A 14,619-nucleotide genomic window follows, 5' to 3' on the forward strand; every position below is an offset into this window, starting at 1 on the left:
CGCTTTCCTGACATCTGTGGCAATCCATGTGCATTCCCAGCCCCTTACATCTCTCGCCCTCGCTCTTACCATATAATTCAGCAAGCAGGAATTTCTCGCTTAAGCATTTCTTTCCAGTTCCTGTGTAGCAAGCAAGTCTCTGTGAAGGCTCTAGAGCCGCAGGCTGCCAGGGACAGCCGGTAATTCGATGGCATGGCTCCTTTGTAAATAGCATCCCCTGTAGTCTACGCGCTGTGTACGGCCCGCGGGGACCAGTTTCAGTGGCCTCACCCAAGAGATTGTGAAAAACTAAACAATAAAGTGGATGTTTTATTAAGTAAACTGAAGTCCACGGAGTGACTTCATGTAGCTGCCCATGGGCAAAGTTGGAGCAGCCCCTGGGCAAGCTGTCCACAGGAAAGCAGGGCAGAGCTGAGAGAATTGGGAAAACATTTCCAGTGACGTTATTCAGCATGGGCCTAACCCTGCTCCACGGGAGCAGAGATCCCACCCTACACCATGGGCACTGGAGGAGTTCAGCACCAGGGACAGAGCCCTCAGGAGAAGGCTGATCTAACCCTGTGCGCGCCAGGGCTGGTTCAATGCTTCTCAACTTTGCTGAGAACTCTCTTGCTCCTTCCCTTTGAGCTAATTCAGGCAGCAGCCTGTTCGCAACACCGCTGGGCACGGGGGTGAAGAGCAGGGACCATTTTTTCCCTGCTGTATTGGGGCAGCACCTAGCACATTGGCATCCTGGTGCATGAGGGGGGTGCCTCAGTATGACCACACTATGATTAAGCCCTTGGGGCATCTGTGGGGGTGCTGGCCAGGAGGAGCCCTTTTAATATCCCTTGTGCCATCTCTTCTGAGTTCCTTGGTCATTTTATCCCAGCTGTTCTCTTTGCCCATTGAGTCTGCGGTGGGGCATGAAGTCCTCGTAGACACTGAAGGCGACAGGGTGGGCTGGGAGTCCAACACCATGTGGACTGGTGTCAATACTGTAAAGTCACTGCCACCATCCCTGCCTCTCTGCCAGCGAGCACGTTGCTCACGGTTGCCTCGTAGCCTGGGCACCGCAGAACCCCAGAATTCCAAGTGCATCGAATCACAGAATCCTAGAGCTGGAAGAGACGTCAAGAGTCATCGAGTCCTTCCCCCTGCCCAAAGCAGGACCAACCCCAACTCAATCAACCCAGCCAGGGCTTTGTCAAGCCGAGACTTAAACACATCTAGGGATGGAGATTCCATCACCTCCCTAGGGAACCCATCCCAGTGCTTCCCCGCCCTCCTAGGCTAGGTCTACAATGAAGTCCTTTGTCGGAAAAATCTATGCAAATTGCACTCTGCAACTTGCGTAGCTTTTTCAGATCACTTTTCTGCCATTTGGCCCAGTCTAGAACGAGGCACACAGGGCTCTCCAAAAGAGCGCATTTGTTCTTCCACAAAAAAAAAGCAGAAGAGCAAACGTGTTCCTTGGACGCGGCGGAGTTCTTCCGGGATACCTAGTGAAATAGTTTTTCCTAATATCCAGCTCTCCCACTGCAACTTGAGCCCATTGCTCCTCATTCTGCCATCTGTCCCCACTGAGAACAGCCTCTCTCCTTCCTCTTTGGAACCTCCCTTCAGGAAGTTGAAGGCTGCTATGAAATCCCCCCTCACTCTTCTCTTCTGCAGACTAAACAAACCCAACTCCCTCAGCCTCTCCTTGTAGGTCATGTGCTCCAGCCCCCCAATCATTTTGATTGCATACTTCACACATATCTCTCCTCTCCCACCCTGATTGGGTGGGTCCTTGGGATTTATACTAAACCCGGGAGCACCCATGCCCCTGCAAGCACAGATGGCGAAATGATATATTTTTCCCACCAAGGAGAGAAAAGCAGAGGTGAGGGCAATACCAGGACCACACTGGAGGATACAACACTTCATTCTCCTGGATCCAGAAACACCAAGCCTCCTGCAGTCACTGGACACTTCTGTAGTCCCTGGGCGCTCGGTCTGGGTGTTGTCTCATATGGCTGACTCAGACAGATCTGCCGTTTGCAGCGCTAAAGGATGAGGCTGCATGGTGGGACGGGGTGTGAAGAGGAGGGGGCAAGAAATGCCAGAGGTGACTGAATGGAACCAAGTTGTGGCCAGCGCAGGAAGAAATGGAGCAAGGTGGGAACAGGGACTTGCCTCCCAGGTCGCTTCCTAGTGTTTTCATTGTTCTTTGACTCCACCTAGCACCTATTATTGCCTGCACATCTGGCCTAGTTCCTCTCCTCCCATCCCCCCATTCGCCTCAGCTACAGCCCTGATGGTGTCCCCATCACACACAGAGTTGCTCTCACTATCTCCATCAGCATTGAACAAAGCACTAGGGGCCTGGGCCTGTTTCTGATTCTCTCTCTGACCTGTTATTTCATCAGAACCAGCCACATCTCTCTTTTCCCTGCCTGCCCACATTGCGTGCTTGGCCGACAAACCTCCCTCAGATTCTCCCTCTGCTGCCAGTCGCTGGAAGGCACTCATGGAGAGATGACAGGCTAAGGGGAAGAAATCAGTGGGCTGACAGGATTGCTTGCCACCTCCTCCAGGGCCCAGGTGTGAACCTGCCCTGGGCTAATTCCACTGTGCACAGCACCAAGGGACAGCGCTGTACTAAGACTCCAAAGGAAATGTGTCACTTGGTGCTTTAATTTTCTGGGCCACTTCCCATGGCCTTGTGCAATTTGCGTTTACCGCAGGGCTCTATTTACTGTGATCTTTCCACACTGAGCTGTCCACTGCACTACTAGTCTCCCAACCAGTTGGCTAGTCTCCATTCCTTCGTCACTATACAGCAACTAACTACCGCTCCATTCTGCAGAGCCTTTTATGGGCCTTCCTGGCCCCTTATTGGCTGCTTCCCATGCAGCCACTCTAGCCTGCTTGGAGGACCTCTCTACTGTCCCTTTTCTGGGGCAGAGTGTGGCAGGACTCCAGCAGGGGGCCTCAGGGCTTAGTCCACCCTGTCACAGCTTCCTACCAGGGGTCTGGTGCTGACTGTTTCAGAGTCAGAGCTACTGAATTGTAATTAACTAATTAAAGCAATTTTATTTACATAAAATGTTTACCCCACCCCTCTATTTAAAATATTCGAGGCGGCTTACAAATTTTTAAAAAATGCAATACAAATATATATACAAAATCAAAAATACGAGACCTCAGAAGGACATAAAACCTGCTAAAAACGTCTCAAGAGGAGGAATACACATGTAGCAATTACTGCTTGCCAGGAAAACACAGTGCTCCTGGAGAAAAGCTCTGGGTTCCCAGAGATGCTGTAACCTTCTGAATGCCATGCGGGGCACAGGCAGGAACTGGGGAGAGGAGGCAGCAGATACTTAGCTCAAAACTCAGAGCCATTGCCATCCGAACCCCATAGATGTCTGACTAGGACAAGGCCATGTGAATCTTCCTCCCACATAAGAACATAAGAACGGCCGTACTGGGTCAGACCAAAGGTCCATCTAGCCCAGTATCCTGTCTGCCGACAGTGGCCAGCACCAGGTGCCCCAGAGAGGGTGGACCGAAGACAATGATCAAGCGATTTGTCTCCTGCCATCCCTCTCCAGCCTCTGACAAACAGAGGACAAGGACACCATTTTATCCCCTGGCTAATAGCCTTTTATGGACCTAACCTCCATGAAATTATCCAGCTTCTCTTTAAACTCTGTTATAGTCCTAGCCTTCACAGCCTCCTCTGGCAAGGAGTTCCACAGGTTGACAACACGCTGTGTGAAGAAGAACTTCCTTTTATTAGTTTTAAACCTGCTACCCATTATGTAGCCACCCAACATCCATTCCCCTTCTTCCTCAATTCAGCCTTCCCCTTTATCTCTCACCCAGTCCTCAGGGTCCGTGCGGGTGTCCCCCACGTGCTCATGTAGTTCGCTGTCCTTGGGCAGCAGTCTGTCCAGAGCAGCCTCCCCTTCACCCGGCAGAGCCGTGAGAACCTGCACTGAGCAGGTATCATCTCTATTTGTGGGCCGGCGGCTGGCCTGGCTCCAAAGCTTAGGTCCAAGTCTTCACCTGCAAGAAAACTCAGCCATGAGTGGCAGCTGGCGACCAGGGCAGGGCGGGATCTCGGCAGCACGACCCGTGTTAATGTGCGGAGGGCCGGTAAGTGGCTGGCTATTGATGAGGTGTCCAGCTAAAGAGTTAGTAAGACACTAAATCAGTCCATTGATCCCGCTGAGATCGATGGTGCTACAGATCTGATCACTGCAACGGGCAATTAACATCCTCCGGAATGAGCTGCCTTCATGTAACATCAAACGCTTCAACAGACAAATCCAATCGGCCCACTGAAGTGGCCCCTCCCCGCCGAGGGGCTCACGTCGGCACGGACCTCGCCGGTACCCGGTGTGGGCATGGGAATGCTGCTTTCGCTGCTGGGTGCGCAAATAGCCCCCGTCTCACTCCAGTGCTAGGTCTCCCATTGCAACGGGTTGAGCTGGGATGCAGGGGGCAACCTTTGCTACCCTGGGAGAGGAATTCGTACAGAATTACCGTCAGAGCGAGTCCTGGAGAGGCCTGGGACTCGCCCCGCTGGAACGTCTCCAGGTGCTGCCTGTCCAGCAGAGCCAATGGCTGTGGGAGATCCTGGGGTCAGGGGAACTAGTGATGTAAGACTGGGTAGAACCCAAAGGACCATCCCTTTAGCCAGTGCAACGCGCCGGGCAGATCTTGGGGGGCAGGAATGTTTGGGAGCAGGATGGGAAGCATGTTTCACTTGCTGCCTTCGAATGCTAAGACCAACTTTGTGCCAAGCCCTTGATGGCACCAGGAGAGCCACCCCAAATAATCGCTACTGTGCTTACGCAGGCGGCATGCACCCCGCTCTGGGGCGAGGGAGGGAGTGTGTCCCAGCAGCCAGACAGCACTGTGGCAACAAGCCAAGCCACAGGCTATGCTGAGGTCAGATGGGCAGACGACCCCTAGCCAGACTCTACTCCCCCTGCCTGCAGAGGCAGCTCCTTGGTCTCAGAGAAGCTGGCCCTACCACGTAGGTGTGGGCGGGGAGGAGAACGCGGAGGGAATTATGTCCCTGAGGCTTTGCCCCAAGACCCCTAGAGGGTGTGACCCCACCCCAGAGAGCTGACAAACCACACCCACCTCCCCCCCCCCAGCTCAAGCTTCCAGAGAACCAAGGCTCAGCCGGGACCCATCCCCGTGCCCTGCACTCGCTCCTGCTGGGACACCGGGGCCGAGCAAATGGAGGAGCAGGCGCACAGGCACCACGGAGCAACAGGACGGCTGGCAGGGGTACAGCTGCCTGCTGGGTAGTCAGTTACGTGGGGATGGAGCCGCTTAGCTGTATGGCATGGCCAGGTCTACAGCCACAGTCTCAGTGCTGGCCCATGCCTGGTGCACAGGCCCAGCAGGCAGGCGTCCACGTTGGACACGCCATCTCCCACCCGGCCCCCTCTCAGGGTGGACAGGCCAGTGGCCAAGTGAGTCTGAACTCCCCTCTGAAGCCGGCACCCGTCGGCCCACTGGGGCCCACAGGGATGAAGCGAGCGTGCTAAACGTAGCCGTGTGGATGTAGTTGCACCTGGGCTGAGCTTGGGAGCTGCCACAAGCCTCCGCTGGCACTGCAGGAGCAGCCAAGCTATCTGGAGTCGACGTCTGCCTGGCTGGGCGCCTCACTGCCCACAGACAAACCCACTGAGGCCAGAGAACAAGGGCAGGTGAGGCCTCTGGGGTAGGCTGGAACTGCCCCACAGATCAACGCATGCTGGGGTCTAGGCTAAGCAGCCTGCCGCCCTTCCTGGGATCCCCGCCTCGTCCCACCACCAGGCTGGGAACCGGCAGGCAGCAGAGGAGGGAGGCAGGCTAGAAACAGCAGGCAAGGACATAGGCGGAGAGGGCAGGGCAGTCACAGCTGCAGGAGGCAGGCCTCTGTCTGGCTGCAAGAGGAGGGGGAAGGAGTTGCAGTGGGGGATTGGGACGGGGCGCTGGGTGCTTCTAGCACAGGCTCTGAACCCCAGGAGTCCCCGGCTTTCCAAACAGGGCTGCAGTGGCAATGGTCCCATGGCATTTGATCAAACACTGGCAGGGGGACCCTCGACCTACCTGACTTCTAACCTGCGCCTATTTTCTTACCCCTCCCAGCGACTGACCTTCCTCCCCTTCTCCTGTTTCTCCACCTGGCTCTCTTGTTCTGTTCTGGTCTGTCCTCCACCCGCCCCGATCTCGTCCCTTGCATCCCTCCGCCCAGAACTCATCCAACAGCCCCGCTACAACCATTGATCCAAGGCCTCTCCACTAGCACCCCCGCTCACTGGTTCCAGCAGAACTATCCTGCGTGACTAAGGGCGCCCGAGTGGCCAGGTGGTCAGGCTCTGCTTTGACTGTGGTGGTCCCCTCTCTGCCGTGTCTCCCCTTTGGCACAGGGAGAGAACCACCGACCGTTCTTCAGGAGGGCACGGACTCAGATTGCAACCCCACGTTAGCGGCAGTGCGGCAATTAGAACCTAGTACTCCGGAGTCTTACATCAGTGCCTGAGCCACCAGACCTGGGTATCTCCCTCAAAACGAGGCTGAAGTATTATCGAAATACTGCCTGATCGTTCAGCTGTTCACACACGTCTACTCCAAGGGCAGGCGCCAGGGTTGTACAAGAGGCTCGGGTGTCTCTCTTCGAGGTTAAGATTTCCCCTTCTAGTCCGTGTGGAGAAGTTCAGAGTGCGGGGAAAGTTGGAGAGGTCTCCTTGAGATCGCCAGCCTGGATCTTCCCCTCTCGCTCTCAAAAAAAAAATCAATAAATCTGAATCTAATCTACTAATAAAGGTTTAATGAGGACATAATGTTGATGGAACAGAACATTGTCACCGAATAATAGCTCCCAGCTGCTCCGTGGATGATCAGACAAAGCCTTGATCCTGTAACAATGGCCCTTCGCTAATAACTTCCTTTCTGTTAGGCCAAATGCTCAGAAGGATTTCATCTCCACTCCCGTTGAGGGGTGGCTGCAGCAGTGAGCCAGTTGTGCCTAATTTAATGCAACCACTGCCCCATTCCAGGGGACAATTTTCTAACTTGCCCAAAATGCTGGTAGGGAAAAACTTCGTGGTAAAGCAGCTCCCAGAGGATGTTGGTCAAGGTTAGAGCTCGGACCATCCTCACCTCAGCGACCTTGGCAATGGGTCTTAGCCCGGCGTTTGTGGACAGGGTATGCTCCATGCTGGCATACCGGGTTTTGCCTCTGCCAACGTGAAACAGCCGTTCAAAAAGCCTTTTGGAAAGTTCAACGGGTTTCTGACTGGCCGAGCGTCTGACCGTTCCTGAGTAAGGCTGATTCCCGGCGGCGTCCGACTGGCCCTTCTGGATGCCATGGGGTCAACGCAACGCACGTCGAGCTCGCCCTGCTGGCCAGGGCTGCTGCACAGTCTGTGCCACGCTCGCCAGAATGCAAAGTCAGCATCTGTCTTCGAGTACAGCATCTCGTGGACAACTTCAGCACCCGTCGACTCCAACATATTGATCAGGTGGGACCGGCCCAACTTGGGCTTGGCCGTGGTGGTGGGGGGAAGACTTTCAATCTCTCTTTGCAGCAGAGAGATTGAAAGGCCCCCCCCCCATCACCACCACAGCCGAGCCTCTAAGGGCCAGGACTCTTCCCCCGCCAAAGTCACCAGCAAAAGTCTAGTGTGTCTCATGTCACTGCAGCCCGGGCCCCGTGGAAACGGGGGTGCATCCCAATTCTCTTCTCCTGCGCCCCAGAGATCCTGCTCCTTGCTGCTCACTGCCAGACTTAACACCCCCCAGCGCAGCGCCCTTTCTTCGGCAGCGAGGGGAAATGAATTAACTGCCCACAGCTGGCTCAGCCCCTAGGGAGCCTCCCTGCCCCGGGTCGCAGGGCCAGGCTCGTCTCTGCAATCTGAGGGAGCCCAGGGGAAGCTGGGAGACGCATTCATTTCTCTGGCTGTGGCAGTCGGAGTTTAGCGGCCCAGCATCCGAGGCAGCTGGTGCTAAGCCAGAAAGCAGAGCAGCAAGGCCACTGGGAGCGTTATCGGCGCGCTGGGTCAGTTCATGCTAATAAACACCTACCCACGGGCCTGCTCGGCTCCTGCTGGGCCTTCGCCAGCCGGCGTTTCCACACCGCTGCTCTTCTTCCCCACACGGTGGCAGTGGAGTCTAGTGTTTCTCTGGAGCGGGACAGGGCGCATCTCAAAGGAGCAGCTGCGCCGAGGAGAGAAAACACTCGGGACCGGGGCCGTGCGGAGACGTAGCCTGCGGGCACTGGGGTGACACGGCCCAGTGGCCACGCCTGCACCTAGCTAATGCAGCTCAAGTAGCCCACAGGGCGACCCCCCCCATAGCAAAACCAACTGGCTCACCGATCCCAAAGGGCGACCCTACAGCTTTGGCACAGCCCACCGTGGAAGCCCACAAGAAGCAGCCCCGAGAGGCCTCAGCATTGCAGGGGGAGCCGCCGGGAGGGCTCGACCCATGGCGTTCACAAGGACCTGGGCGTTTAACCTCGCCTGAGCCCCCTTCCTCAGCGCCCCTGCCTGTGCGGAGAGCTGGGTGGTCTCCGGGAGGAATGTGGGTCACTCCCAAGGGAGGATAAATAGTCCGCATTCCTCCCAGCACAAGGCCGCTGCGCTTCGGTCCGAAGGGCCTTCGCTAATAGGCCAACTAGCCCCCAGGATTTTATAGCTATTGTGCGCGGGATCCCAGTGGATTATGGTATGGGGGGGGAGGAGGGGCATGGAATTAAGGGGGCCTGAGAGGGAAGGCCGCAGCCAGGATAAACCAGGGATTAAAGCCCACGGAGCAAGGCTTGCTGCAAACAAGCCTGCCTAGCCCTTTGCTCCGGCTGGAATCAGGCCCCCTCAGCCGAAAGCCCTCATGAGGACAGTGGAAGTTTTCTTTGAGGAACCCCGGTGAACTTTGAGGACTGTAGAAAAACCTTGGAGATGCAGGGGGCCAGGCGGGGGCTCCCTCCTCGCTGTGAGGCAAGATGCAGGGCCGGGGCGAGGGGGGGCTATCTATCATGCAAGATCACCGGTCACCCTTGCAAGGCCCAAAGCCCACGCCCGCGGGGGGCGAGCTCGCTCCACCTTCCATTCCCAGCAAGGGACTTATGTCTTTTCTCGGCTAGAGACACTTAAAGGGACTCGAGAGACTGGGCTCCTGCCACTGATGCTTTGTGAGACTTGTTCCCATTTCCCAGACTGCAAGAGGCGGGGACCAGGCCCTTGGGCCGAGATGTTTCAAAAATGACTCATGATTCTGGGCACTCGACTCGGGGACCTGCTTTTCCATGCATGATAAGTGGGTGTCCCCTTTGCTGAGCGCCCAACCTCACCAGCCTTCCCTCCAGGGCCCGATTCGGAGAGGCGCTGGGCACAGGCCTCCCGTGCGGAGACAAAGCCGTCATGTTTCACCCCCAGCACCTTGCATGCGCCGTACCCACCAACACCTCAGCGTGAGGACAGGGGGCAAGCAGAGACAGGGAGAGGAGAAGAGGAAGGTCCTGAGAGAGAAGAAAACAAGTGGACGGGAGGTGACCTGGGGAGACTGTTTTGCCCCAGAGACGCTCTAGCATCACTGAGACAGCAGGGAGGAGAAGAGGAAGAGTCAAGCCGCACTGGGAAGGGGCGAGTAAGACCGAGTCGATGAAGGGAGGGACACAGGGCGTGGAGGGACACAGGAGTTTGCTGGCACCCAGGATAATGACTGCGCCTTTCATCAGCCATGTCAGCTGGAAACAGCACCTTGCATGAAGTGATACTAATTGCACTGGGGCGTCCCCATAATTAACCTTTAACTGTATTGGACATTTTCCATAACGCCACAGCCTGGCTGGGCTGTCCTGGCGGGGGTTGCAGTAGGTCATGCAGAACGGCAGCGGCGCCCTCTGCTGGGAGAGCTCGGTGCTAATTACCCACGAGGCAGCTTCTGCTTAGCGGCACGCTTGCGTGTGTTCAGCTGGGGTTTAGCTCTGTGAAGGGCAGATGGGCGGTGGGGGGCGGGGGGGGTTGTTTGCATGTGGGGGCACTGAGCCCCATCGGTGGAGCAGTATAGAGGGGCTATTGGAGAGTCAACTCCTGCCCCCCCTCCAAACCCACATGGGCAGGGGGCTTTTTAACCAAGGTGCTGTCACAAGCTGCTCTTGCTTCCCAGGGCCTTGTGCTGGAGGAAAGGGAGGGAGAGGGAGGAAAAAGCAGAGAGAAAATATATTAATTACAGCCCCTGCCTCACCCCATGATGGGATTGTATCGCGCCGCTAAATAAGAGCATGAGTGCAGCATGCCATACAGTTTGCAACTAGATAAAAGGAGCGCAGGCTTTGCTGTTAATGTAGTCAGTAAATAAATAAAGGAGGGTTTAAGCTTAGTGTACAGCAATCAGTTTAGAACTACAGGATAATTAACACAGCAGGGGGCCGGAGTACTCTATAGTCAGGTTTAAATGAACGAGTTCACTTTCATTGAAGCAAACTTGCTCAGCTCCCTGGTGAGCCCAGAACACATTTAGAAGAGCCAGCAAAGGCGGCGGAGATCCGAGGCGCGTGCAGGCCTGCGGGCACATGCACACACGAAGGGGGGAAGAGAACCAGCACGCAGACGCGCAGGCTGGGCAGAGACATGCACACCGCATGTGCATGCTCCTCCCCCCCACCCCCTAGAACCGGCATGCACACACTTAGAGGACAGACACACACACACACACACAAAAGCCACACACCTTCTTCCCTTCTCTCCAGTGCCTTCCTCCCTCTCTTCCCCCTGCTATCTTCCTCTACCAGTCTCCCCTAGATTAGATCCGTTACCTCCAATTCATTTCTCACCTCCATCTCCCTGCCCTGAAAGGCCTGTTTTGCCTTGCCGTGGCTGTTTCCTTGCTTCTCTGTTTACTCTGTAAGTACCAGGATTCAGTTTATTCCGATACCAGATTACCCAGATTCCCGATAATCCTGTTGGATGGGAACCAGGTGGGTGCTGTTTGCTCCCTATTTGGGCAGAAGGGGCCAAACCTTTCACTGGCCCAAGGCTACTGCCCAACGGTGAGAATCCCCCATGGAATCCTCTCCGCAGCCTGCTCTTGTGTTGACTTAAGTCTTGTGTGCTAGGGCGAGGGCAGACTATTCCCTGCCCCCAGGAGTCGTGCTGATGGGAAGAGTGCAGCAAAGTGGTTAGAGCCATCCAAGAGGCTAAGGGGACTGTTCCCAGCTCTGCCAGGCAGCCTTGGTGACGTTCCAAAGTCTGATTTCTGGGGCACCCATGTTCCAGGGCACCGCATTGGCTCCCTGAAATCCAGAGTTGCTGAGCATCTGCCTGGCCAATCAAAACTGATGGCAGCTCCTGAGCTGAAACCTCAGCCGTCGGGTGCATAGGCTTTCAGGATGCCCGGCCTGAACACCTCAGTTTCCCCATGGTGTGGAAGGACCGAGGGCGGCACACAGTTTTACAAAGCACTTCCAATCGCTTTCTAGCATGGCAGAGCCCCAACGGGTCTAATTTAAAAGGGAAAAAAGGCTCCGACGCACAGACTATTTGGGGTCTGACGGCCCTTCACACCAGAGCGCCTTTATGGCACTCAGGCAACGTCCAGGGGACTTCTGAGGGCAGTTCTGTAACCCCCGACAGTTTCATGGGAGTGCTGTGAAGGGGCTTGCGTGTAAAGCAGCAACCGGCCCTGTCTGCTTATTTGCAGTTTTCTCTTAAAGCCTCCGCTCTCGGAGTCCTGGGACTCTCTACGGCAGACAACACGTTTCTAGCCTTCAGGGTGCAGAGACAAGTGAGGCATGTGACTGCAGGGGACTCCTTAGGGCAAATCTTAGCAGCTCGACTTCCATTCCTTGAGTTAAAAGGGTCGTGATTTTGAACCATCTTGTGATTTCCAGTCCCAACTCATGCAAGTTGGTGACTTGGGGCTGTGAATACAGCTTGCACAGGGTGCATGAGATAACTGGAATACAGGAGCCAATGGACACTGTACATGCACCTGTGTTCTGTCTTCTGGTGGACCTCTTTGGGTCCACCCATTTATCCTTTCCAATTCAAAAGAAAATTTCTCTTGCAGTCCCGGGGATGGGCAGCTTCTTCCACTCTTCCTACTACCCAGCAGCACCTTGCTCCTCCCCAGAGCTGTGGCACGAGAAGCAGAGGAGTTTGGGGATTTTCTTTTGTTTTTAAAGCCAGCTGCCAACTTTCAGCACCAGGGGCCAGCTCTGTGCTACACACCAGCGGCTCTTGCATACTCTACAGCAAGCCAAAGTAAGAGGAAGAGGAATTCCGGGAGGGCGGGGGGGCGGGGGTGTCGCCTCGCTCACTCTTTCCTGCTGGCTCATCCCGTCGAACAGGGCGCAAGCGACTGTTGCAATGCAGAGGTCTCGCCGCTTACCTGTCCTCCTCCCAAAGTAGGCAGGAACATCGCCTGTGTGTCCCGGCCACGTCCCCCGGACGTGTGTGAGGTTGGTCCCAGTACTCCTTGCACAGTCCAGTGCATTCCCTCCTAGGGTTACCAGATGGTTTTAAAAAAAAACAGACACACTTGATCTCAGATGGGGAGCGAGGGACCAACCAGGAGAGGAGCAGGGCTGGTCGGGAGGGGGTCGAGGGTAGTGGGGCTGGCTGGGGGAGGGGGAACCAGCTGTCGGGAAGCAGGTTAGGGGAGCAGGGCTGGCTGGGGGGGAAGCTCAAGGGGGCGGGAACAGGCCGGGGGGGAGGCTCAGAGGGGCAGGAACCAGCTGGCGGGGAGTCGGGCTGGCTGGAAGGAGGTTAGGGGAGCGGGGCTGGCTGGGGGGGAAGCTCAAGGGGGCGGGAACAGACCGGGGGGGGGAGGCTCAGGGGGGCGTGAACTGGCTGGAGGGGGAGGCTCAGGGGGGTGGGAACTGGCCGGCGGGGAGTGGGGCTGGCCCGAGCACACGCAGGCCCCAGGGCACTGCCTGTCCCACGCACGGTCCCGGTGGGGCGCACGGACGAGTCCGGCCCCGGCAATTCCATCCCGCTCCGGCCCCACCCCCCTCCTCTCTACTGCGTGGTTGCGTCCTGCCCGGTTGGTAGACACGCTGACGCAGCGTGAGCATGTCGACCAGCCAGGCAGTTCGCAACTACGTCCCGATACTCATGATAATAAGAAAACGTAATTAGAGAAGACCGGACATTTCTACGTCTGGTATTTTCTCAATTTGTTTCCCGGACAGAAAGCTCAAATACCCGACTGTGTGGGTCGAAACCGGACACCTGGCAACCCTATTCCCTCCCCCAGCCCCAGACTGGGCCTGGCCACTGCCTGCACAGCCGCTGAGACTGTATAAATATGGCTGGGGGGATTTAATGACGAGCACAAAGCTTTTTCATGCTCATGCTGTCAGGGCCCCTTTTTATCCATTAGATCATATCTGGGTCAAAGAGCACATAAGGATGGGAAGCCCTCACTGTCACACAAAGCCTATTCAGCAGGGTCGCTATTCACTCACCTCTTCTCACCCATATCCATGGGGCACATGACCCACCCGGAGCACCTAAGCCTCTGCTTTGATGTCCGTTAGCAGAAAACTGCTATTAAATGTTGTTTTAAAGACGGAAATCTCCCTCCCCTCCCATCTGTCAAGAGAAAGCTCGGGCTGGAAGCGTGCATCGGAGATACGCACTTGGCCCGCTGGAAGGGGCTGCAGAGAAAGCTGAGCCAAGGCTGGAGGGGGTGGGGATTGCAAAAGAAACCCCCTCCCCATAGAAGCACGCACTAGCCCTTTGAGACAAACAAGTGTGCTTCGGCCGCCTTCCAGCACTCAAGAGACCCCAAAGGAACAATATCAGAGGTGACAAGCAATGGTCCCTCTCCTCTTTTCCATCCACGTGTGGATTTTTTTCCCCCCATTCCAGTGCGGAATAAATTTGTATGGGCACCGAGGCGCGTGCAAATGTGCACCACCAGTAGACACAAAAAACCAAGCTGTGGGCACGCTGCTCAGTAGCGGGGCCGCACTGGAATCTCTCCTGAGCAGCTACCCAAGTGCCCAGCTCACAGGGAACCCGGGCGGCAAGGCATCAGCAGCGGCAGCTCCCATGGACGCAGCCCCGAAAACAAGCCGCCCATGGACCCAGGGCACAGGCTGTGCTGTGAGGGGAGGTTCCCCCCTCCCCTCCTACAGCCCTGGCCTCTTGGACCTACGAAGCTGAGCCCCCAGGGCCAGATGAAGGCGTGCGCCCATATGTTTTTAAATGGTCCTTCACCTTCATTTGCAAGGGAGGAGGGACAGTTAGCATTTCACCACACAGAAGTTCAGCAGCTTCTTTTTGCTCCTCCTCACCAACCTGGCCCGCATTGCAGCCGGCCTTCTGTCTAGGAGAGCGGGTAGCATCCACCCGGCTGCTCCGAGCCCTGTGGGACACGGCGATGGAGCAAAGGAGAGGGAAGTCAAGTCTTAGACGGTGAGCTCATTGGGGCAGGAACCCTCAGTGACTCTGGGGCAACCCTTGGCTCCATGGAGGCTGATGCTGGTGGAACCTGCTAGCTGCTCGTGATCCATGAGTGATGCTCAAGAACCTTAGAACCGAAGACCTGCTCTGTTTCAGTGCATTGGCAGGGGCTGATGCCTGGTGCAATTAGTACTGTTAATTGCCATGGTAACGTCACTGTTCAGGTAGTTACATC

Source organism: Pelodiscus sinensis, chromosome 25, assembly GCF_052426305.1.
Source record: "Pelodiscus sinensis isolate ZL-2025 chromosome 25, ASM5242630v1, whole genome shotgun sequence".
Lineage (NCBI taxonomy): Eukaryota > Metazoa > Chordata > Testudines > Trionychidae > Pelodiscus > Pelodiscus sinensis.